The sequence below is a fragment of the Nomia melanderi genome, chromosome 1 (genome assembly GCF_051020985.1).
Source record: "Nomia melanderi isolate GNS246 chromosome 1, iyNomMela1, whole genome shotgun sequence".
NCBI classification, from domain to species: Eukaryota; Metazoa; Arthropoda; class Insecta; order Hymenoptera; family Halictidae; genus Nomia; species Nomia melanderi.
The window spans coordinates 24,152,020-24,178,060 of record NC_134999.1 but is presented as its reverse complement, the minus strand read 5'-3'; the positions used below and the strand labels follow the sequence as shown (position 1 = coordinate 24,178,060).

Sequence of the window (26,041 nt, the reverse complement as noted above, 5' to 3'; positions counted from 1 at the left end):
GAATGAATTAGTAATTCGAATTGGTTGACATCCATGTTAAAGTCACAACTGTTCGATGTTTGCAGTTTTAACTTGCAATGCTACGCTTTTTCTTCGTACGTGTAGTTTTTGAAACAATACGTTACAATCTATTACATTATTATTTATTAAACAGTTCATTACATCTCTTACAAGAAATGCTTACATTGAAATTTCAAGATGTTCCGAATAACATCTAATGTTAAGATCTAATTCACCTACAATTCAAGTCACTTTCAAAAAATGACAACATTTCATTAGAATTGCTAATAGGATTGTTATATAAACGGTTAATAGCAATTGTTACACACATCCTCTATATACAATCACTACAACTTCCTCAAACAAAACGCTACAAACCACGTGATACTCTCTATCCACATTCACCGTCAGAAACTCATGGACCGTTCTACTCCACAGTAGTTTACCCCCGTAAAGTGCGGTCCCGACAAGATGGCGTGCTAACCGCGAGCGACCGGACCGAGCGAGAGGACTCTTCCACTCGCGATGTTCGGGCAGCCTCGATGTTCGACGCGCGGTCGACATTGGCCGCGTCGCGTAACGAAGAACGGAAGCGGGACCGAGTGCGACCGAGTGAGATGCAGCGGTAGAGATCGAAGTCCATAGTGCCGCCAACTTTGTCCTCTATCGTTACGTCTCGCTCCGTCTTTCGCCTTCGCCGCGCGCCAATAATAATCGCGCGTTGAAGACCGCGGCGGCCCGAACATTGCGAACGGAATAGCTTGCCGCCGGGTCGCGAGCGGCACGATGGCGCTTCTCCGTTACTTTGTCTTAAAGCGCCAGTCTATCGGTTTGTGGTTCATTTCTTTCCCTTCGAATTATTCATTCTTATTTTCGTTGCTCCCGCTTAGAGCTGGACGAATGCGACGATCGTGCTGTTTAACACGCTTCTGAACAATAGGAAAGCGTCATTCAGTTTCTGGACTGAAACGAAAGATCACTTCGTTACACTGACTGAAAGTGTCAGTCTATCGATTCGTAGTTCATTTCTTTTCCTTCTAATTATATTCTTATTTTCGTTATTACTTGCTGAGCACTTGGAAGATATAACGATCGCGCTATTCAACCCTTTCTCCAACGAGTCAAATTTCGGTTCGTAGTTTATTTCTGTTCCTTATAATTCTAGACCTTAGTGCTGGAAAAATGTAATTTTCTTTGACGTAATAATCAATGTCTTTCTCTGACATAACAATCAATGTCTTTCAATGTCTTTCAATGTCTTTCAATGTCTAATCTTTAAATAAACTTTGACATAATCAATGTCTTCCTTTGACACAATAACCAGTATCTTCCAATATCTTTAAAAATCTTCAAATAAACTCTGACATAATGCCTTCCACTTCAATCTCCAAATAAACTGACATAATCAATGCCTTCCACTTCAATCTCCAAACAAACTCTCATAACAATCATCCTTTGACAATCAATTCCAACATAACAATCAACAATAACCATACATTTCACTAGTATACACAAAATACCCAACAGCAAATTAGGACGGAGCATCGAAGCTTAGCTCAACGTAGCGGGATCTAAGCTAATTTAGGCGATCATCCCACAGAACACAAGCGTCTCGTTTCAGGGTCACGTGACAAAGGGAGCCGCAGAGTTATTGCAACGAAACATGGCGTCAAAGGCAGCTCGATCTTAGATTCGTTCCTCGCCCTCCGCGCGCGTTCCCCATAAAAGACGATGATACTTCAGCCGAGTAGGTTGCGGCTATTGGATTTCTTGGCGTTTCCCATGACTCCGAGCCGCAGCCGACGATAATTGCCACAGCCGTATCACGTTCCCTTGGCTAACACCCGATCCGTATAATTCGATGTGCTTTGACATTCCATCGCAGTCGATTCGGCTGCCTCCATTTCGAACGAATGTACTCGATGCTTTCTTCGCACCTCGGGGAGAAGTTCGCGACCCTTTCACCGCGGAGACTCCGAGACTCGGTGTTTTCTATCGTGTTATTCGGATACCGGAGAGCTTCAACACGCACGTGTCTGCCGTATCGCGTTGCCTTCGTGGAAAGTATGTATTGGCTGTGCATGGGGTTGCTATGGATTCGTTTGTTTGCTTTTAGTTGATGTTGAATGGGTGAATGGGGATGACGGTTGCTTGTTTGAAGTATTTAGTAATTAGCGTATATGGTAGCATTAACCCCTTGCCCTACAATATCGTGTCAGACTCGTGGCGAAGATTTCAAATGGAATTCAACAAACATAAATATTATTCAATTTATTTAACTGAAAACTTATTTAACTTACATGTTATTCCCCTATTATCGATCATTACATCTTCAAGCACACGTCGACATGGAATAAGACTGGAGTTTTCTCTTGTTTCCGATGAATTATTAATAACAAAATAGTCAGATCGATCTCAGTGGAGAAACAAATAGGGCAAGGGGTTAACATTATTATGATAGCGTACCTGGAACAGAAATGTTAATATGGGAAGAGAATGTTTGATTTTAAATGTGATTTCTTCGACAGTTTTGTTTTGGTGTTTTAGTTCGTTGGAATTAACCCTTTGCAGACGAATGTCATTTTGGGCAGATGAAATTTTCATATTTGGAATAGCAAGTCACAGACGAATAACTTGATTACTTGAATAGCAAGTGATCGGTGTAAAGTTCTGTTTTTTACTATTGTTGAAGCATTGGATGGATAATTTCGTCTACAAAGGGTTAATTGTTGATAGTTCTAGTTTCATTCTGTTAGACATAGATCCATTTGTTGTTGCTTTTTACAGATTTTACAGGTTAACTTTTAGGATTTGGGAATGTATATTAGGTTGTTGAGGAACTGACGCCATTTTGGAGCAAATGACGGTTGTTCGTTGTTATAAATATCTACTAGTTATTCACGTCTATGTTATTGTTATGTTATTTGATAGTTCTAGTCTCAGTTTTTAAGAAACAGATCCAATTTTTGTTGTTTCTTACAGATTTTACAAGTTAACTCCTAGAATTTGGTAATATGTATTAGATTGTTAGAGAAATTTACGCGTTTTCATGACAAATGACAGTTGCTCATTGTTGTAAATATCTACTAGTTATTCACGTCTATGTTATTGTCATATTATTTCATAATCCTAGTTTCAGTTTTTAAGAAACAGATCCATTTTTTGTTGTTTTTTATAGATTTGACAAGTTAAATTTCTATGATTTTCGAATGTGTAGAACACATGTGTATTGAATTATCGGAAAATTGACGCGTTTTCGTAGCAAATGACGGTTGCTCGTTGTTGCAAATACTTACTAATTAGTCGCTATTATCTTGTCATTTAACAGCTGACAGTTCCACTTCCATTTTTAAAGAAATAAATCCATTTCTTCCTATTTTTCACAGATTTTGCTAGACCATGGAAGACCTAACTTTGCATTTTCGCGATATATTGTTCCACAGACTCTTCTTTTTCACAGATTTTACAAGTTAAAGATAGAAGACCAAACTTTACACTCACTATAATCATTAAACCTCGAATAAAACTTTCATCGAGTTTCTAACATACAAACAGAACAAAAATAAAACTACCATACCATGCTATAATATACCTTCTAAACAATCAAAATACAAGTGTTCATTTACTAATACAACTATTCAAGTAACACGAAAAACAAAATAAAACGAGCTTCATAAACAAGAAGCAATCCAATCAATTTCATTCAACATAATTCCGTTTTTCTAATCAATCATCCAAAAAATACTTCCAATAGATTGAAATTACACGGATTAAAACCCATCGTTCAATGCGCATGTGTGACAGGTAAAATAGAGAGCCATTGAAATTGAAATTAAAGCGTGCTCGCCGCGGCAATATACTCAAATATTCGTATATGAAACAAACATCGCTTCAAATATACAAATTAGCTGCATTCCATTAATCAGTTACATTAAATATCGCTCAGTATCGCCGCGTTGCGTAATTAATTCCACGTTCTAACAGATTCGTTCGAATTTGTGGTATCGCAAGACCTCGAAATATAATGTTTGCGTCGTGTAGAATTATAACGAGACGAGTTACCATTCAATGGTACGCTGTTCCTTTGCGTGCGTTTGCAATAATATCATGGCTGCATAGGAAATTAGATGGTAATCAATTTTAAATGTAACGGTTCAGATAATGTTGTTTATTTTTAATGCAGTTATGAAATATGCATGTCTATTACGCAACGCTGCAGAGAAATTATTCTTGAGAAAATGGAAAATAGAATGGAAATAAATAAGTAACATTCTCAATTATTTTCGTCAAAAGAAAATGTCAGTTTCTATGTAAAATTAAACAATAATTATGTCTACTGAATTAATAGTTACTATTTTATTCGAATATTCTGCATATTGCATTATGCTTGTCCTTTGAACTGACATTTTTGTCTCGATATATTATATTTCATTTGAAAAAATAGTGTGAACAATCGTTTCTAACATTATCGAAAATAATATAATGTATTTGAAAAATACAAAAAGCACACCAGTGAATAAAAGTATCAGCACAAAGGAATATTCTGTAATTTTCCTACGCGTCAGCTCTCGAGCGCAGAGGAATATTCGAAAAATCTGCGTAAATGCCTGGAAATTTCTGTTGGCCGCGCTATTAATCTGGAAGCGGTGGAACTAATAGAATGGGTATTTCAGTTGAAACCTCCAGAGAGGGCCGGGAATCACGACAAGGAGGGTAAGTTGAATTTTTATTACGTCCGGAGCAGAACCGACGGTAGAAGTAGCGCGAGACCTTAAGATGTAGGACGTGGGACTTTTCTACTTCCCCGGTGACCCCTTTTAGCTCTGTGATTTCTATACATGCCGGTCCACTCGAAAGGCAACGCCTGACACAGCTTTTTATCAGTGCTACGACGTCGTAGAGATTTCTGTTAAAATCATTTCTCCACGGAATCGCCTGCGAGTATTTATTTCTACGCCTTGACGCAAATATTGTGCGTCGCAACGTTGATAATTAACGGAGGAACTTCAATGGATCGAGTCCTGTCGAATATGTATAAGTGAACTGTACGTGTTGTCGACTGTCGCTAAGTGCCCGGGGAGTTGACTGTTCCACTGGATCGTGGCGAGTTGACCGTGCCACTGACTAGAGCGAAGTATTGAAATATACGATGCGACGATGACTGTTGCACCGAGTGCTGAGAAGATGGCTGTCCCGCTGGGTCGCGAGATGTTGACTGTCCCGACGACTCGCGCGAAACGTCGAAATGTCTCCTGGTCCCCGACCACGACTCCTCGTGCCGGGTCGAGCGCGCTGAGACGTCTTTTGGTTCACTCCGATCAGAGTGTCTTTGCTTTTGCTACGAAATACCAGTTAACGCCCTCTAACCGCCCCTTTCCGAGCGGGGCGAGGGCAGAGTACGAGTATGGAGTTCCTCGAAGTTCCGATGGGCAGCGGAGATTTCCTTCGGGCCGACTCTCGCCTGGAAAGGCCGTTATGCACGTGTTCTGTCCGACCCATCGGAAAATCCAAGTTTGCGACCTGTTCGGTCATTAAGACGAACGAAACGAAACTCTAAAGCTAGGCTCGGTTAAATTTTACAGTTTCCGAGTTAACCGAGTAGAAGAGGAAGCGATTTGCTTGTAGGAATTGACTCGATAGTATAGTCTGACAAAGGCAGGGAATTGATACAGTGGAAGCCAGATAGAGACTTTGATGAAAATCGAGGGTAAGAGTGCAAGGGATACACGTGTCAAATGCAAACGTGCGATGAAGGAAATTTTGAGTGAAATTATTTTGGTTTTACTTTGTTAAATGTAGGTCCGATGGAATGGTGAGAATCTGCTGATTAAAATGAGTCCAAATACGACGTAAATCGGACTAGGTCTACTAGGTTAACGTAATCAACGAAACTAAAGGCTTGTTTCTATGAAATGGATGAAAGTAGGCCGATTTACGTCGTGTTTGGACTCATTTTAATCAGAAGAATGTCAGCAATGAGTTGGTACTACGATTAAGAAAATAAATTACTGCAATTGTTAATTATACATAAGCAATAAAGAAAATTTTAATTGAGATATCTTTAGCATTACCTTCTCAAATGTAGTACCGACGAGATTTAGAGATTCTCCTGGTTAAAATGACTCCAAACACAACGTAAATCGGTCTAGCTTCCCGATTCATGAAAAGGAGCCTTTAGTTTCGAAAATTACATGAAATTCCTAAAACTAGTCCGATCCCCACCGTTTTTGGACTCATTTTAATCAGCACAATCTCAGAAACTCACTGCCACTACATTCGAGAAGATGTGAAAATTAATGCAACCGAAAGTTTCTTTATTACAAGGCTAACGTTATCTTCTGAATCGTACCAATGAAATGTTCATATCTTTCTCGCTAAAATGAGTCCAAACACGCCGGGAATCGGACTAGTTTTCCGATCTCATGGAATGAAATGGATTGCATAAAAGTCAAAATGACTGAAACTTTACTATAGCAAGGACAAGTGCCGATTGTAGGAAACGAAACTCTAAAATATCAACAAAAAATAAACACGAAAACGAACTGTCTCCCGTTCGTGTCATAAACTGAACTTTGAGAATTTCCAATTACGGCGTTCCGTATAGGCTGGAACAATGTTGAACGCGAGCAATAAGGTCCCGATGTCAGGGAACCGCTGTAAGAAAACTGCGCGCGAGCGAACGCCCCGGAAACTTCCGTTTAAGAAATCTGCCACGCAATTTTCTTTCATATCGAATGCCCGAGAGCGCGCCCGCCGTCCCGCAGTCCGCGGCGGCAGCCATTGTTCGCTCGGAGCTGCGTCGTTTCCACGATCTATAATTTCCATCGTCTACAATAAGTCCTCGGGAACCAGTTTAACGGCAGACTTTCTCGTCAGTTCGACCGGCCTGTGTTTTAGTCACTGCAGCTCGGCGGAATCTTTTTTCGAGAAACGGACCTCCTGACGGACACTCTGTGCCTCGCGACCCGTTACACTGCTCGTTGCTCGATTCCGTTGCTTCCTGCTGTTCCCGTGGACTTTACCTTATCCCTCGGTTCATTACTCTATTAAACAACGGGATAAGATCGCGACCTTTGAGCTTCAGAACGGATGGAGTTTGAATGGTCGAAGCTTGAATTTCAAGGCAAACAGTGAAATACCGTGGATTCATCTTGTTTATGAAGAAAGGATGTTCTCTATGCAACTAACATCTCAATCTTTAATTGCAAATGTTCTGATCTGAAAATCATTGAGTTCTCGAGTGATTCGAATGAGGAACATGGTTTGTGGAGATGTTCATGGATAATCTTTTATTTTGAAGCTCTGAGAAGATGATAATTAATTTAATGAAGTAGTGGAGGATAGATCAAGTTAATGAGAGAAGATAATAAGTAAATTTATAGAATTCATCTTGTTTATGAAGAAAACGCAACTAACATCTCAATCTAATTTCAAATGTTCCGATCTGAAAATAGATTCCACCATCCTCATTACTCCATCAAACAAAATAAGAATCTCCACGGTGTGCCGGAAGCTCGCGTCGCAGGACCCTTCAATTCTCATTCTCCACGTGGAATTTCCGCGCGGCGAGTGAAAAAACCGGCGAGGGAACCGGCCGGATCCATTACGCGATCTCTTTAGCCGCGGAAGGAAAGAGGAAGCCCCAAGAAAGCCAATTAACCCGGGGAGACGGACGTTTCGCTCGTGCGCGGCCGTGTTTTGCATTCGACACACGTCCGATGCGCGCCTTCGCCGGCGCACCGCTCCGCTCCGTTCCGCTCTGGCCCTCTCGCCTCGTCCCCGCGTTCACCGCTCGCGTAGCTCGCTGTTCCCGCTCATTATCCGTCCTTCTGGCTGTTTCATTCTTCTTCACGGTCCCGTTTCCTCCGTTTTCCGGCTCGCCTCGCTTTCCTTCCACTCCGGCCGCGGTTTCCCCGTTTACAGTCGAACGCCGCGGCGAGTTTTCTCGCTTTCGTAAATAGTTCCGAGCCGTGTAAATAGGCGGGGAGGCGGTGGAGGAGGCGAGCGGCCGTAAATCACATCAAATTTCAGGCCGCGCCGTGAAAGGGATCGTTCCGCCGAAATTAGCTGAGCACCGAAACGTTTCTATGCCGTCGTAATTGACGTTTTTCGCTGGCCCATCTGCCGCCTCCGCGTCAAATGGATATTTTAAATCGGTTAAAGCAACATCGGATACCAGGGTCACTTCTGCGCGGTCAAATGAAGTTTCGAGCAGGTCGCGAGCGGCCGACGCGGAATAATCGCAGGTTGTCTTTGGCGAAGAGTGATTAACACTAGGTTTAGTGCGTCAATTTGACGCACACTGAATTTATAAGCATTACAAACATTTATGTCGGCTTTGGTTGATGTAGTTAGAAGAATACGTATCGTAATAACCTAATTTTAACCACTTGCCCTATGATTCGTTTCTCCACTGAGATCGATCTGACTACTTTGTTATTAATAATTCATCGGAAACAAGAGAAAACTGCAGACTTATTCCATGTCGACGTGTGCTTGAAGATGTAGTGATCGATAATAGGGGTATAACATGTAATTTGCAGTTAAATAAATTGAATAATATTTATGTTGAATTCCATTTGAAATCTTCGCCACGAGTCTGACATGATATTGTAGGGCAAGGGGTTAAATCCCTAATTCCCAAGGTCTAAATAGTCGAACGTCCATTTTTCTAGGAACAATAGAATAAACCGGACAATAGGTCCGTAAACCTAGTGTTAACCAATCATTTGCACTTGGAAATGTTTCGTTGGTAATAATACTTTCTAACTAGATATAGACGATGGTTTTTTTAATGAATTCGAGGAGAAATCGCAAATAAATTGAGAAACAGCTTGTTTATGAAGATGTTTATGAGAAAAAGTTATAGACGTATTCTGTATGAATCTTTTGCTGCAATGTGTAATGATTGATAACAGAAGAATACGGAAAATAACTTATTGTGAATAAAGTGTTGAAATGTATTGAAATTGAGTTATTGTAAGTGGGTTAATTGAGTGGGACACTGTAGATAGATTATAACAAAACTTGAATATTTAATATTTTAGATTAAAGTTCGCATTGCGGCGTGAAATAGTTAAAACACCTCTGTTGCTTGATTTATCTATGAATTATCGTCAAATTAGTTTCAAACAATACCACAATATCAAACAATTGAAATACTTTCGAATGCTAAGGGTTAATTAACGAGTGATCAGTGTAGTTTCCTTTTCTATTGTTTAAGCATTCGATGTATAATTTGAAATGTTTCAAGCTTCGAGTACTTCGAGTCTCAAACCTTTCGGAAGTCAACAGGCTTCATCGTATTTCTAAGATCATTGAAGTTCTTCAGAATTCTAGTCTAGTCCACGCGTAAGCCGACCCGCCATTTTGTCGCAACGCCAGAGGAGCGCTGTACCGCTACTCAGCACTCCAACGGTTACTATTACACTTTAGACGTTATAATTTTGCTATGTGGAATCAACTGAGTGAGAATCACCTCTCGAGTAACATTTGAATCTAATTAATAAGAAAACATAAACAAAGAAACCATGCTGTTTTGTTTCAATGTTTCATGTACTGTTGAAAAAAGTTCAATATTGTACAGAAAACTTTATAATTTTGCTGTATTGAATCAACTGAATCTGATTAATAATTCAGTAATAGTAAAAACTAGCCGAAATATGTAGATTATAATAAATATATCGATGTGAAATTTAGAGTAACGGGTGTCGCTCGATAACAAGAATTTTCGGAAAGCTTACAAATTTTCACAAGCTTACGTGTTTCTTTTGCAATTTAACGACAGAAAGACGGTGAAATTGTCACGAGGTTTCAATTTGCTAGTAGGTTTTTCTATTGACAGTGCAACTAGTCGAAATATGTATATTTTCGAAGTTATTCTTCCATAGGTGGTTCGTAATAAATATGTCGATATGAAATTGAGAGTAACGAGTGTTGCGGCTCGATAACAGGAACTTCCGGAAGGCTTACAAATTTTCACGTTACCTTCGGAACGCAATTTTGAGCTGTACCTTGGTTAGCGGTATTGGCTGCCGTTAAATTACGGCCCCGATGCGCTAGACAACAGCGCGTTTCCTTTTCGCCGCGGCGAAGTTTATTTTCGGTCATTGAAACACGATTTACGTTGACGGCCGACCTGTGGAGAAACGATAAATTCGGCTGCGAGCGCCGATGGGAAACGGTAAGACTCCGGAGAAAATTGTCGACCGATTCGAGCCTGTGTTTACAGCTTCGCTCTGCTCGCGTTTGTTTTCTAAACAGGAACTATGACTACAATCTCCTCAAACTCGTTCAATTCATTTGGTTAGAAAAGGTTGGTTAGATTTGGTTAGATGAATTGAGAATAATTACACTTCAAGATTTGCTGAACAACTGCTTGTACACTGGAGAATATTGAATAAATAATTCAAAGTTTGCAACAATATGTACAAGATGTTACTTTGTCAAGCTGTGCTGAGTCAATTTCTGGAAGAAATATCTTCTTACTTTGTCCTCTGCTCGCTTGAATACTGTTGATGCCCGAAACTGTGAAATTTAAGCGAGCAGCACTGAATATTCTATGAATTCAGTATGCATTGTGTGTTTTCCGAATTAGAGAGGTCAGAATTGCCAACTTTGACATACGTTTTCATCGAAACTCGCGTTTCGTGACAGTGCAATCATTTTCTAGCGAATCTGCATTGAAAGTGCAGAGGGTTAACGCGAGCAATGAGGTCAAAGAAATAGATTTTACTTTGTCGAGCTGTGCTGAGTCAATTTCTAGAAGAAATATCTTCCTACTTTGTCCTCTGCTCGCTTGAATACTGTCGATGCTCGAAACTGTGAAATTTAAGCGAGCATCGCAGATTTTTCCACGAATCCAGCATTCATCGTGTATTTTCGATTTTCGAAATTGATGAAAATATTGAAGCGATCAATGAGTAAATGAATTTTCAACTATATGGCAATGTTTTCTAATTACTGAACTATTTGACGAACCATATATTTGGCCGTGCACGTCTAATGTGACATGAAAATAAGTGTTACTCTTCCATCATCGATCGTTAACTTTTGGAATGAACATACGCATAGAACGAACATCCACATTTGTTCTCCTAATAAATTATTAACGTCAAAGTAGTTGTACCTGTTCGTGCACCAGGAAGTATTGAATAAATAATTCGAAGGGCGCTGTATAAAGTTACATATAATTGAGTAGAAAATTGAACAGCAAAGTATGCAATAATACGAACGATAATACAGGTGACGATGTAATACACGAGAGCGCGCTCGTTAAAATTACAGGAGTCGCCCGGAGAAATCTCCGTCGTCGGTTCGTACTTTGAAAAATCTGGCCTTTCGGCCGGAAACAACTCTGTTTAAAGTGGCGCCGGAGGAGTAGCGATGCGGATGAATTCCCCGATCGGTTGCTTCTTATTCTGCCGATCGGCAAGGGGGCGGTCGTCTTTTCTACCGTTCGTTAGACGAACTCGCGCCTCCGACGCAACGGTCGTCCTCGGGTAGCACCAGTGACGCGTCTGGGAAATTCCTAAAGTCCTGACCGCAGCTTCAACCCCACACGATCCTCCCTTACTGTTTTACAATACCAAACTTACGGGCACTAACGCTAATTCAACGACAAGAAGGCAACATCCTTTAGAAGCGTTCGCGCAGAATTTCTTGGAGCACTAAACGATTTATATTATGAGTATTTCGACGCTGTTTCGCTATACGCGATAAGTCGAAGTACGCCGATATACTCCTGTGCCGCTGGTTCAGCGATTTTACAATTTTAACGGTATTTCGTAGTTTGCAAACTAGTAAATTTGATTTGCAAAACCTAGTCACCCTTTCCAACGGAAGAATTATATGTGAAACATCTGTCATCTATAGATTCATAATGCAAACAAAATTCTGCTCAGTTTATAAAGCTTCTGATCCCTTACTAATTAACGTCTGATTAATATGTACATCCAGGTGCCTAATTCGCAAAATGGTGAATTTTCCAAAGAAATTTCAAACACGTCGACTTCATTTGCCTAAAGGGTGAATTTACAAAGGGATGCACTTCATCAGCAAAACCTACACGTTTACGTTCGCCAGCGAAAGAATGACACGCGAAACATCTAGCCATAGATTTATAATGCAAACAGAATTGCAGTGAATATTTTAGGGCGCAGAGAAGATCCGTAAACTAATAACGTTGACTTCGCCCATTAATACACCGAAACTCCATAAGGATGATCTGCATCGGATCCATTCTGGTTCATCTAAATATTCCGCGCGCGCTCGTTACTCTGCGCTAACGAAAGGTAGACAGTGATTGGCCGTCACAATGGCTCGAAAATGTTGTATAAATAGCAGACCGACCATCGCTGGCGAGTCCATACTCTAATAGTCCGTCATAGCAATCTGCTGTCCGCACAAACATGAAACTCTGGGAACCAGTCATTAACCTGAACTAACAAGGAACATTTCAATCAATGAGATCAATGTTCACATACAATTGCGTGATCATCATTTGCCCGTTCCCATTGGCTCCTGAGCATTAACGCGTTGGGAAATGGTACAAATGATTCGGTGATTGTATCCACCATGCGATGCTTACATCAATATGCAGTTTCGAGTATCGAGGATTTAATGGAGTTTCAGTATCTAGTTTATTAACAAGATCCTTCTGCTGGAAGTTGTTTTAATATCGATGGGAATCATGTTTGCTAATTTGGTGTAATTTATTTTCGCTGAACTCGTTTAATATTCTATTAACAATAATTTGGAAGAAATGCAAGGAAATTTTGTATTCTACTTGAAATGGAAGATAATACCTTGTATTATTTCTTGAATTCTGTCGAGGTTATAAATTGAAATTTCAAATTTAAATAGTAACAAAGAAAACAATTTCAATTTGTTCGACTGTTTACACTTGTGTGTCCGTGAATTCTATTGTAGAAGCTGTTTTAATATTGATGGGAATAATATCTGCTAACTTCGGGAACAAGTTCAGTTCAAGTAGGAACAAGCTCAATCAGAAACAAGTTCAGTACAATCAGCAATCAAGTTCAATCAGGAACAAGTTCAATTCGGAACAAGGTCAATCAGCAATCAAGTTTAGTGAGGAACAAGTTCAATACCTGAAACAAGTTCAATCAACAACCAAATGCAGTGAGGAACAAATTCAATCAGGAACAAGTTCAATTCGGAACAAGGTCAATTAGCAATCAAATTCAGTGAGGAACAAGTTCAATCAGGAACAAGTTCAATTCGGAACAAGGTCAATTAGCAATCAAATTCAGTGAGGAACAAGTTCAATCAGGAACCAAGTTCGATGAGGAACGAGTTTAATCAGCAACCAAGTTCAGTGAGGAACAAGTTCGATACCAATATTGATGGGAATAATGTTTGCTAACTTTTTGGTGTAATTTATTTCACCTAAGCTCGTGCAATATTCTATTATCAACAATTTAGAAGAAACACAAAGAAATTTCCTATTCTACTTGAATCAGAAGTTCCATTCGAACATAATAGCTCGGCATATTATTTATTGTCGCTACTAAGCTCGTGCAATATTCTGTTATCAACAATTTGGAAGAAATGCAAGGAAATTTTCCATTCTACTTGAAATGGAAGCTTCATTTGATAATACCTTGGTTACACAAGTGACATAATAATTGTAACAAGTGACATAATAATTGTAACAAGTGACATAAGAATTGTAACAGGTAAGTGACATAATAATCGTTACAAGTGACATAATAATTGTTAGAAGTGACATAAGAATTGCAACTAACAAGTGACGCAAGGATCACACAAGAGTGCTTAACAGTTAACATTCCGAAAGCAGCGATAGCGGTATCGCGAAGTTCGGCAAAAACCAAGCACCATTCCCAACGCCGTCTCGCCGAGAGTTCGCCGGAAGTTCCGGTGAATTCCGAGCGTTCGCAAATCCAGCCGGCAAACAGGCAAACTTTTCAGAAGATTTAAGTCCCGCTTGTACAGCGTCGCACGCGGCACGAAAACCTAAACGGAGCGGCCCTCGTCGCGACGCAAAGCCGGCCGACGCGAGGAGTCGTGCACGGCTAGACGTCGCTTAATTCTTTTTTTCCCAAGGAAAAGTGTATCTACGCGCGCAAACCCGCGGCGCGAGCTCCGAATGACACTTCACCGTTTCCTACGCACCAGCCGGCCGTAATTATCGCGAGCCTCCGTTTCCAACGAGCGTACCGCGCTCTCTACGCTCTCTCAGCGCTCTCTCGCTGCCGGATTGCTCTATATCTTGCTCTCTCTCTCTTTTACTCTCTTCATTTTCCTCTAGAGAGAGAATTTTCTCTTTCATTCTCTATCTTGCTCTTTCTCTCTCTCTCTCTCTTTTTTACTCTCTTCATTTTTCTCTAGAGACAGAATCACACACTTTTGCTCTCACTCTCTTTTGCTCTTTATCTTGCTCTCTCTCTCTTTTACTTCCTTCCTTTCTCTCTCTTTTACTTTCTCTCTTCCTCTCCCTTTTGCGCTCACTCTATTTTGCTCTCACTCTCTTTTGCACTCTCTATTTCTCTCTCTATTTTTTTCTTTTTTGCTCTCTCTTTTGTATCTCTTTCTCTCTCTTTTGCTCTCACTCTCTTTCATATAGTTTGATATTGTTTTATATAGTCTTTAATATTTTAATATAGTTTTCTATAGTTTTATATAGTTTTATATAGTTTTCTATAGTCATCTATAGCTTCACACAGTTTTCTATAATTTCATATAGTTTTCTATAGTTCTCTACAGTTTCATATAGTTTTCTATAGTTCTCTACAGTTTCATATAGTTTTCTATAGTTTCATATAGTTTTCTATAGTTTTCTACAGCTTCGTATAATTTTCTATAGTTTTCTACAACTTCGTATAGTTTTATACAGTTTTCCATAGGACTCTACAGTTTCATATAGTTTTCTATAGTTTCCTATAATTTTCTATAGTTATCTGTAGCTTCACATAGTTTTCTACAGTTTTCTATAGCTTTCTATAGTTTTCTACTCCTTCGTATAGTTGTCTATAGTTTTCCATTAGTTTTCTACTCCTTCGTGTAGTTTTCTATAGTTTTCTATTAGTTTTCTACAGCTTCGTATAATTTTCTATAGTTTTCTATAGTTTTCCACAGATTCGTATAATTTTCTATAGTTTTCTATAGTTTTCTACAGATTCATATAGTTTTCTATAATTGTCTACAACTTCGTATAGTTTTATACAGTTTTCTACAACTTCGTATAGTTTTATACAGTTTTCTACAACTTCGTATAGTTTTATATAGTTCTATATATCTTAATGTATATCTTCACATATTTTTATTCTATACAACTTCATATGTTTCTCCGCAGTCTTTTACAATTTCACACATCCCCAGACTTTTCCAATACAAACAATCTGGAAGGCCGAATTCTCTCTCTCTCTCTCTCTCTCTCTCTCTCTCTCTCTCTCTCTCTCTCTCTCTCTCTCTCTCTCTCTCTCTCTCTCTCTCTCTCTCTCTCTCTCTCTTTACTCTCTCCCGTTCTCTCAGTCTTTTACTCTCTCTCTGTCTCTTTCTCTGTCCCTCCGTTCGAAAAAACCGCATTACCCTCGTAACCCCGCGGTCGTAAAGTTCCGTGGGACGCGAAGAATTGCACGCGACGCGGAACAAGGAAACAGCGTTGCGTCTGAAACATGTAACGGCGAGCGTCCTCATCCCTGGGGAGCGAGCGCAAGTGTACCTTTTACGCTGCATTCTTTGGCCCTCTCCGCCTGCCCTGTGTTTAGGGAGGCAGTTCCAGTTGCGCGGCCATTAGTATCGCTCTTGACGCGGGAATCGCGCCGCGAGTCGCTTGGACAATGTGGGGCAATTTGATATTCGAAACAGCAGTTTGTGTACTGTACTGTACTTATTCACGTAAACAAAATATGTGAAAATATTGTTGCATAAAGCAGGTTAATTCAAATCGTACAGTGTTGTTTAATCCTTTGCGGACGAAGATACTTTCGAAGGGTATCAATGAAAATAGACGCTTAATTGTCTAGCAAATGTAAAATTGAAATGGTAGGTGCCTTAGAGAACTTTCTTCTGCAAATAAAAAGAATCCAACAAGTAGTTTCCTAAGAACAATAGAATAAACGACCGTAAATCTAGTGTTAACCCTTTGCGATCGAAAATTCTTCGAAACATGCGAAACCTTCAACATACAAAGCTAAATTACATATCAGTTGCTTAATTAATAGAAGAAAAGGAAACTGCGATCTGATCTCCTGCTGTTTCGCTAATTAAATCATTTGTTTGCGAGTTAGTCTTCCAAATATGAATATTTCATCTTACCGAAATGCCGACATCCGTTTGCAAAGGGATAATGTCCTTTTTCACATTAAAATTCTTCTGTTTCTTTGTCTCAGGCGAGTGTCCTTGAAGTCTAAAATAAATCCTGGCGAACATGTAATATTTATTTTAATATGCGACTAAAAGTAATTAGTCGAATCATACAAGTATGAAGTTCAGAAATCTTGTGGAAAGCTTTCTCAGTAAAGTCTGGTGACTAGTCACCAGAAAAGTCTGCAATAAAGTGTTAAATATCGAAACGAGAAGTAAAACTTTTTATCGAAACCCTTCATAGTTGAGTTACCATCTACATCAATCAATTTATTAATAATATATTCATTAAAAACCATCTAGATAGAAGAATATAGAAGAATAACTTCGAAAATCTAAATTTTGCTTCGACGTTAGTCACCAGAAAAATCTGCAATAAAATGTTAAACATCGAAACGAGCAGTACAATTTTCTATGGAAACCCTTTACAGTCAAGTTACCATCTACATCAATCAATCTATTAATAATATATTCATTAAAAACCACTTATAGAAGAATAACTTTGAAAATCCACAATTTCCTTCGACCAGTTACTCACCAGAACAAAGCGTTAAAGATCGAATAATCATTAGAATTTTCAATGAAAACCCTCCACAGTCGACTTACCACCGACATCGATTACTTACCGAGCACTTAATGATCCGACTCGAGAAATATCATAACCACGGGCAGCAGGTAATTAAGGCGAGCGATGAAGCCTACAACGTCACGGCCGAGTTCCCAGCGAAACGCTCGGCTGTCTAACGCAACTCTCGTCGCATTGGGCAATAAGGCAGCAATCTGTTGCTGGTTTTCACTGTTATCAAACTGCGTGACTGTCCCATTATTGTGTGCATCGTACGTAATGCCGCGTGCAATCGCTTTAACGACTGCTACGCTATTCTCCGAGCGTTCTCAGCCCGTGCAATCGGAAGTCTCGCTTCCTTTCGGAGACGCTCGCAACGGAGCTGCTATATTAACGCTCGGAGATCATCGACGCATTAGATGACAAATGCATTCGTTGCATTGTAGTTTCTGGTTATTCTTTTCAACCCTTTACTCGAGAGGTGACTCTCAGATGATTCGATACAACTATAACGTTGAATATTTAGTATTTCTAATTAAAGTTTGCATTGTTGCACTGTTGCTTAATTTATCTATGAATTATCGTTAAATTAGTCTCAAAGATGTCGCCTGTATCTCGCCGAAAAATGTTGAATATTTCCAGCGAGGAACTTTCGAGTGCAAAGGGTTAAGTCCCAGTGCACTTCGCACTCGAAAGTTTTTCACTTGAAATATTCTATAGTTTGTAATTAGATGTAGACAAGATTCTTTGAAATGAATTTATCGAGAAAACACATGAATTAGGGAACAGATATCTTCTCATTAAATTCTCAATATTTCAACACCGTAGCTTGGAAAACTGAATAAATAAGTTACAAGTGTTTCACTTGAACCTTAACCCCTTGCACTTAAGAAATGACTTATTCGCTTGATCTATATAGTAAAATTATCAATATCTTCGAAGCATTGAATGTTCGAAATGATTTTGAGAATAAATAGCTTCATTCGAGGACTATAATTTTCTGATAATTAGGTACGCGATTAAAATATCTCATGGGAATAAATTGAACATTTCCAGTGACGAATTTTCGAAGTGCCAAGGGTTAACATATATTACATAACAATAACCTGAGTCGTTTTTATAGTTCACTAAAGTGAAACATAAATTTTTTAGTGTTCCACTAAATTCAAATGAATTTTCTGATAATTAGGTACACGATTAAACAGTCTCGTTCGCTGACTCGCAGCAAACCCATTTTGAATCAACGTCGGTTGCGCATAAATGACTCGCGGTAAGAGTATCGTTAAGAAAACGCTGAGAATCGTTTGCTGTGACGAGCCCCATAACTATTACCATAACGCTCGAGCCGTAACGTCTCCCGTTACACAACCAGCGAATCGCGCGCAATAAAACGGATCATTGTGAGGAATCGGCGAGCTATTGAACACGATTATTTCGACGCTCCAATTTCGATTTGCCGATTCTATTCCGCCGGTTCGATGTTTTATGCGACTGCAAAGTGGATCTCAGTCGTACTACCATTCACACTTACGGAGCTTCCGGCGTATTTTTTCGAAGGAATCACCTGTGTCCTTTGGAATGCGTATGGATCGTTGGACGAAGGTGTTCTAATGGAATTTTCTGTGATTTTTGTGTGTGTATTATTAATAGAAATAATTGTGTTTAGTAAAACAGAAGCATGGGAATGGATAATAGATTGAGATCCAAGTAAATTAGAAAAGATGTAGAAGTCTTCTCTGTTTTAAGAAAGTATTCTAATGGAATTTTCTGTAATCTGCTTTATATATTTATTATTAATAGAAGTAATTATGTTTTATTTTTAAGAAACATGGGAATGGGAAATAGAATGAGATGCAAGTAAATTAGGAACGATATAGCAGTGTACTGTTTAATACTCACTGAATACTCACTGCTCAATACTCATTGAATATTCACTGCTCCACTAAATATGCACTGCTCAATACTCATTAAATACTCACTGTTTCACTGAATAATTACTGCTGAATACTTACTGAATATTCACTGCTCAATACTTTCTGAATACTCACTGCTCAATACTAACTGAATAGTCATTATTCCACTGCCTTAAAACTGCAATAGTTTTCTACAGTTTCATATAGTTTCATATACTTTCATATAGTTTTATATAGTTTTATATAGTTTTATATAGTTTTATATAATTTTCTGTAGTTTGTTATAGTTTTCTATAGTTATCTATAGCTTCACATAGTTTTCTATAATTTTTTATAGCTTTCTACAGTTTCATATAGTTCTCTATAGTTTTCTATAATTCTCTACAGTTTCATATAGCTTTCCATAGTCTCATATAGTTTCCTATAGTTTCATACAGTACCCTATAGTTATCTGTAGCTTCATATAGTTTTCCACAGCTTAGTATAGTTTGATACAGTTTTCTATAGTTTTCTACAGCTTCGTATAGTTTTATATAATTTTCTATAATTTTCTACAGCTTCGTATAGTTTCATATAATTTTCTATACTTTTCTACAGCTTCATATAGTCATATACAGTTTTATATAGTCTCATATATTTCAATATAGTTTCATATACTTCTACATATCTTCACATATCTCCATATGTTCCTATAATCTTTATACATCTCCATATATCTCCATACAGTTCTGTACAATTTCATATACTCCACAATCTTCCACAATTTCACACAGCCCCAGACTTTTCCAACACAAAGAAACAATCTGCCCAATACACACTCGCCATCTAGCTATTTAAATACCTTATCTCCGCCGGAAGCGGTCCATCGGAGAACATCGAACCGCGAAATGATAAATCGGAAACTAATGAGCTCTGCTTTATCGTCCCGAATAAAACACTCAAAGATACAGCGGATTCGAAAAAGGGCGCCGGTTTTTCTGATAAACGCCGGCGGGGTTGCGGTTGATTAATCGTCCGATGTCGTAACTCACGGAACCTCTTCCTTCGTCTTCCCATTGCTCGGCTTTTTGTCCCGCGTCGATGCCAGGATAATGAGGAAACAAAACCCGATGGAATTCCCACAGGGAAAAAAATCATTCCTTTTTTTTGAGTCGCCGGCCTGACCGTAGACGATGATTCATGGGGTGTCTATTAAAATAATTTATCAGACTTCGAAATTCCTTCGTCCTGCCTGAAATTTCAATTCTAGTCATTTTAACGATAGCTTCTTAAACGCAGTGGCAACGGATTGCTGAGATTGCGCCAATTAAAACGAGTCCAAACACGGCGGGAATCGGAGTAGTTTGAGGAATTTTGAAATTTTCAAAACTAAAGGCTGGTTTCCATGAAATCGATGAAACTGGACCAATTTGTGTCGTGTTTGGGCTCGTTCTAATCAGCGCAAGCTCAGAAATTCACTGGTGTCGCAGTTGAGAAGGTCAGATTAAAATGACTACAATTGAAATTTTTCTTGTCACCTTGAAGAATAACCTTGCAACCTCCGAAGAGTTTCAACGCAGATTTATTTTCAGTCTCGTGACTGTAACCGAGTGGTTCCGTGTTGCCAACAATGCGGTATGACATAATTGATTAGAATCTTATTCTTTCGGTTAAGAACCGTTCACTTATTCAAGGCTGATACGATCTCGGTGGAAATCGCTTACGTTTACGTAAGGAATAGGAAACGCTATTGTATGTTTAACGAGCAATTAACATACGAGGAAAGGAAAAAATTTGTAGGTAAATCGTAGATGAAATGTTCGTTCAACTTTCACATTCGACAGCAACTCCATAATGTTTTAAAATTATCCGATGAACATGTTGGAATTTCCGAAATGATGAAATTTCAAATTCAGTATTCAATTTTGTGTAATGTATCGATACTTTTATATAGTTTTATGTAGTTTTCTATAGTTTTCTATAGTCTTATATATTTTAATATAGTTTTCTGTAGGTTCATATAGTTTTCTATAGTTTTCTATAATTTTTTATAGTTTTTTATAGTTCTCTATAGTTTCATATAGTTTTCTATAGTTTCCTATAGTTTTTTATAATTTTCTACAGTTATCTATAGCTTCACATAGTTTTCTACAATTATTTATGGTTTTCTACAGATTCATATAGCTTTCTATAGTTTCCTATAGTTTCTTATAATGTTCTATACTTATCTATAGCTCCACATACATACATTTTTAATTTAGTTTCGTTGAATTCAAAACTACACAAATCCTACCAATAATTAACAATCTCAATCATTCCAACACAATCATTCACAAAACACTTATTCACGACTACCTCCTAAAGCGTCTAACGAAACCTAATCAGTACCCATAACAAATGAGCTCCTATAAACTCGGTCCATCGCGTGATCGAAACAACCGAAATAAACTTCTAAAAAAAAATTCTAAAAACTACACAAATCCTACCAATAATTAACAATCTCAATCATCTCAACACAATCATTCACGAAACACTTATTCATGACTTCCCAAAGCGTCTAACGAAATTTAATCAGTGCCATAACAAATTAGCTCCCACGAACTCGGTCCATCGCGTGAACGAAACAACCGAAATAAACTTCGTCCACCCTGCATCGCTGTTTTCGCGAATAGAAAAATTATTGGCGCGTTTTATATCCCAGGAATCTCGGCGAGTAATTCGAAAGTTCGGCCCGCGTTAAAGGAGAAGTAAGAAACGGCGGCGGCGTTGCCCCGACAAGGTTTTTATCCGACAGATTATTCAGTGAAATGAAGTTCGCGTTGCGGATTACGACGGGAATTACAAAGTTCCGTAATGTATAAGGGAAAGAACGGGAAGCATCTTTTTGTCCCCGTCCCCGCTCCCCTCGCCCCTTTATTGAATGCTGCCGTGCACGCCGCGTGCGTCCGCCCCGCTGATGAGTATACCCCATTATTTCGAACTTCGTAACTCGAGACGCTCAGATTAACCTATTTCCGTAACCGACGTTTCATTTCTGACGACTTTGTTTATCCGCGGAAGCTTGTCGCGGCCGTCCCGATAATGGACTTTCCATTCTGCGCGCGGAATTATCATCCGGATAGCGACTTTCCTCATAATAGACGCGGATCTGTTCGAATCTGTTGAAGGGAATTCAATCGTGTTCGTTGAACATTGTTTATTGCGCGTACCGCGAAAGAAACTAGCGCAGAATTAAACTTATTCACTTGAAAATAGCTTGAAATTTTTGTGTGTTCCTGAATTCCTGTCATTAGCTCACCTTTTGTTCCCAGAAGGCTACAGGATGGTACAGAGTCTCTTCTCGACGCAGGATTCATCGATCTCTCGATCTTCCAACATGAAAACCATGGTTACCATTGATGTATCGTAAACCGAGAAACTTACGAGCTAACGGGAGCTGTCGAGTAACCGTTCTTAATCTCATTTCATTGGTACAATTGAAGAAATAACGTTAACCGTGCAATAAAGAAACTTTCGGTTGCATTAATTTTCACATCTTCTCAAATGTAGTGGCAATGAGTTTCTGAGATCGCGCTGATTAAAATGAGCCCAAACACGGCAGCGATCGGACTAGTTTGAGGAATTCTGAAATTTTCGAAACTAAAGGCTGGTTTACATGAAATTGGTGAAACTACACCGATCTGTGTCGTGTTTGGACTCGTTTTAATCAGCGCAATCTCAGAAATTCACTAGCACTACATTTCAGAAGGCAAGGTCGAAATTAATCTTAGCCAGTTTTAGGAAACTAATGTAATTTTCAAAACTAAAGGCTCGTTTCCATGAATCGTGAAACTAGTCCGATTCCCGGCGTGTTTGGACTCATTTTAACGAGAAAGATCTCAACACTTCATTGGTCCAATGAGAAGATAACGTTAACCAAGCAATAAACAAACTTTCTTCCATTAATCTTCACATCTCAAATCTAATGGCAGTGATTTTCTGACATTTAAAGTTCACTTCACTCATTTTCTATTTACTGCATAAATATTGAAGAACGTAGAATTCCGTTATTCACGGTAAATACATGAACGGAGGAAATGTTAGTTAACATTGTTCAATAGAGAAGAAGCGTTTCATACGACTCGCGAGCTTTTCCATCGAGGATTAAAGGAGTTTCCCCGGCTTCGTATTCGAACAATGGATTTCCCTTCAGAGTCGTTTTATTTGAACGCAGAACGACCGAATATTACCAAAGGTTGCGTACGCGTTTAGCAACGTTTGAATAGCAGCAGCGACTAGGTTTCTTTATCCGACATTGTTGGTTCTTTGTTGCGCGATATGTCGGCTAAAAGGCCGGGAGAACAATGCGCGCAGACAATAATCAAGTTTCCAGAACTTCGGGGCGCACGCACGAACTCCCTTTTGTTCGGGAAATGGAAAAATGAAGGTTACAGTAGTCACCGAGCCGGCAAATTGAAATCTCATGACAGTTTTACGCGTATTTCTGTCGTCGAATCGCGGAACAAACATGTCGCTCGCTCGCCGAAACAAAGTCACCAGTCGAAATTTCCTGTTTTTCAGCAGAAACAATGATTTCCGACGTAATCAGGTACTAGACACATTCAAGTAATTGAATCGAGGAAAAAACGGCGGTTAATTGCTCTGGAAACTTCGGATAATCAAGACTGAGAGGCAATGTCTAGTCTCCAATTGGTTTTAATTTAGTGGCCATTGACGGAATATGGTCCTGAGTTATTTGCAGTGATCGTTCGTCGAGATATTCTTCAAATAGATGATACTGTTACGTTGTTTTCAATGTTACTAGCTCACTAGTAATTAAGAATCATTTACACTGGTCTCTACAAGCTAACTATCTTCTCAAATGCAGTTCGAATCGAGTATCCTAATAATACAGAGTGATCGAGGAAAAATGCAGCAGAAATTCGAAGGGCAAAGGCAATACTCATGAATCAACTCTCTGGCACTATTACGAAGACATAGTTTGCTACGTGGATCTATTATTCGTTACAAATTGTAGGTTTCTCCTCGTGGATTCACGAATATCCGTGATTTTCCTTTTTCGAAACAGATGTCAAGTTCGTGAAAGTTTCGCTATAGGAATAAACTAACCCTTTACTCGAAAGTTCTTCGCTCGAAATACTCTATACCTAATTCGTAAACAAGATTCTCCAAAATGAATTTATCAAGAAACCTGTGCTAAAGACTGGTCATTGGTCGCGGTAGGAACAGGTACACGCGAAGTGTCGGTAGGAACAGTGTCAACCCTTTCATGCTTTCGATGGAATCGTGATCGGTAGAACTAGTTTGCAGCGAATTGTTTGTTGGGAAAGACAGAGATTGTAGAAATATTTATCGCGAAGTACGAGTGACAATTCCGAAAGAATCGAGTGATGTTTGCGCTCAGCTTTCGCTACTAGTTGCCGGAACCCCGATAGTTGTCGCTACTTCGTAGCGAATAGTTTATCGGGAAAGAGAAATTCTATGCACGTTCGTAGCGAAGTACAATAAACGACAAGAAGTAAGATTCCATTCCGAAAGAATCGAGCGACGTTCAGGTGCACGCGAAGTGTCGGCAGGAACAGCGTTAGCCAGCCGAACGCGAAGACCTCGAAAAGCAAAACACAGGTCGAGAGGTTAACGTTACGCCCCGACTGTAGGTGTCCTATCCGCGTCGCGGCGCATTTTCCGCCGCTACAGAAGTATCGAGGCGACGCTCGTAATTGCGCGGTCGGCAGTTGACCAGAAAATACAAATAGGACGCAAGCTAGTTCCTAAATACCTGAGTGGATTACGACTGTCGCCGGTTAGACAAGCAGAACCGTGCCCGGCGTCCACTTAACCCGGCAGAATGACGTCCCCGGTCAAACGAACTTAACAACATCCCGAACTGCTCGGCCAAGTAGATTACCCTCGGTTCACGGACAAGCAGTTCCGCTGCACTTCGCTAAATTGCTAAATCGATTCCCCGAATGTCTTAAAACTTACAAACTTCTAATTAGCTGGTACCGACGAGTCGTCCGTGCGCCGTCCTGTTGCCAATTTCGCGTCTCTCGATCGTTAACCCCTCGCCCTATGATTTACTCGTTAACCCTTTGCACTCTTCATTCGTTTCTCTTTATTCTAATAACACGTTCTGCTAATTCAATGACTTTAAAGTGTCGAGCACGTACAAATGAATGAAGAATCTCTATCAACGGATGTTTGTGAATGTTCACGATCGTAAATTGCAAAGATCTATATTAGTGAACGTAACACTGCCACGAACAATTAATTGATATTACGCTTCTCTATGTCACTGCATTCTGAAACGCATCACGATTGTTATTTAATGTTTGTTATTTAAACATTCGTTTAGGCTCTGTTCATTCGTATTGATTCAACGGAAATGTCTGTACATGTGTTTAGATTACTTTGCAATAAGAGATGAAACAGATTGATGAAAGATTTCACGTGAAACTGAAATTTGACCTTTAACCCTTCACAATTAGAAGGCGACTCTGACGTTTGATTTTGCAGTATTCAATAGCTTTGTCAATGTTAAATATTTCTAGCGAGAAACTTCCGAGTGCAAAGGGTTAAGCCTCTGAGAGCTGAAACTAAAATTTGATATTTGACCCTTTGCACTCGGGAGGTTTGTTGTCACTTGATTCGGTGGAACTATAAAATTTGATGTTTAACGCTGAAACTGCCTGTATTCTGTTTGCAATTATTAGAAAGGTAAATGTTTCTCTGGGAAATTAAAGAAATTCATTTAGCACTACGGAAACTAAAAAATTCAGTTCTCCGAGAGTTTCACGTGACAATTTCAAGAAATATAGAGCACGTAGAACGAAATGCTAATAAATTTGAACACTACAGCATATATACAGAATAATTAACAAACGAAACTCCTATAAAATCAAACAATAACGTTGTCTCCATCGATCGAAGGATTGCAAATGGCTGTCGCAGCGCGTTTGGAATTTCTACATATAACATTTACCTTGTACAACAATTAAACATTACAATGGAATACGGTGGGCCAAGGAATTCGGCCGTCATATTTACGATAAGTTGAAAGCGAGTTTGATTAAAAAATTCCTGTGAAATATATTCCTCTCGTATGAGCAAAGGAGCACATTGTGCTTATGAAATAGCTCACATTCTTATATACGAAATAAAGGCATGCCGGGGAAGGATTGCACAAGTTTTTATGTTAATACGCTTTCGGTCGAATTGTTGGTGCAATGTTTAG

The 26,041-nt window shown here is 39.2% G+C and overlaps 1 protein-coding gene across 2 annotated transcripts in view; it reads right to left on the bottom strand.

The window, feature by feature from the left end:
* Positions 1–26,041, bottom strand: part of Fur2 (furin-like protease 2) — a 527,066-nt gene that overhangs the window by 174,308 nt on the left and 326,717 nt on the right. The window lies entirely within an intron of this gene.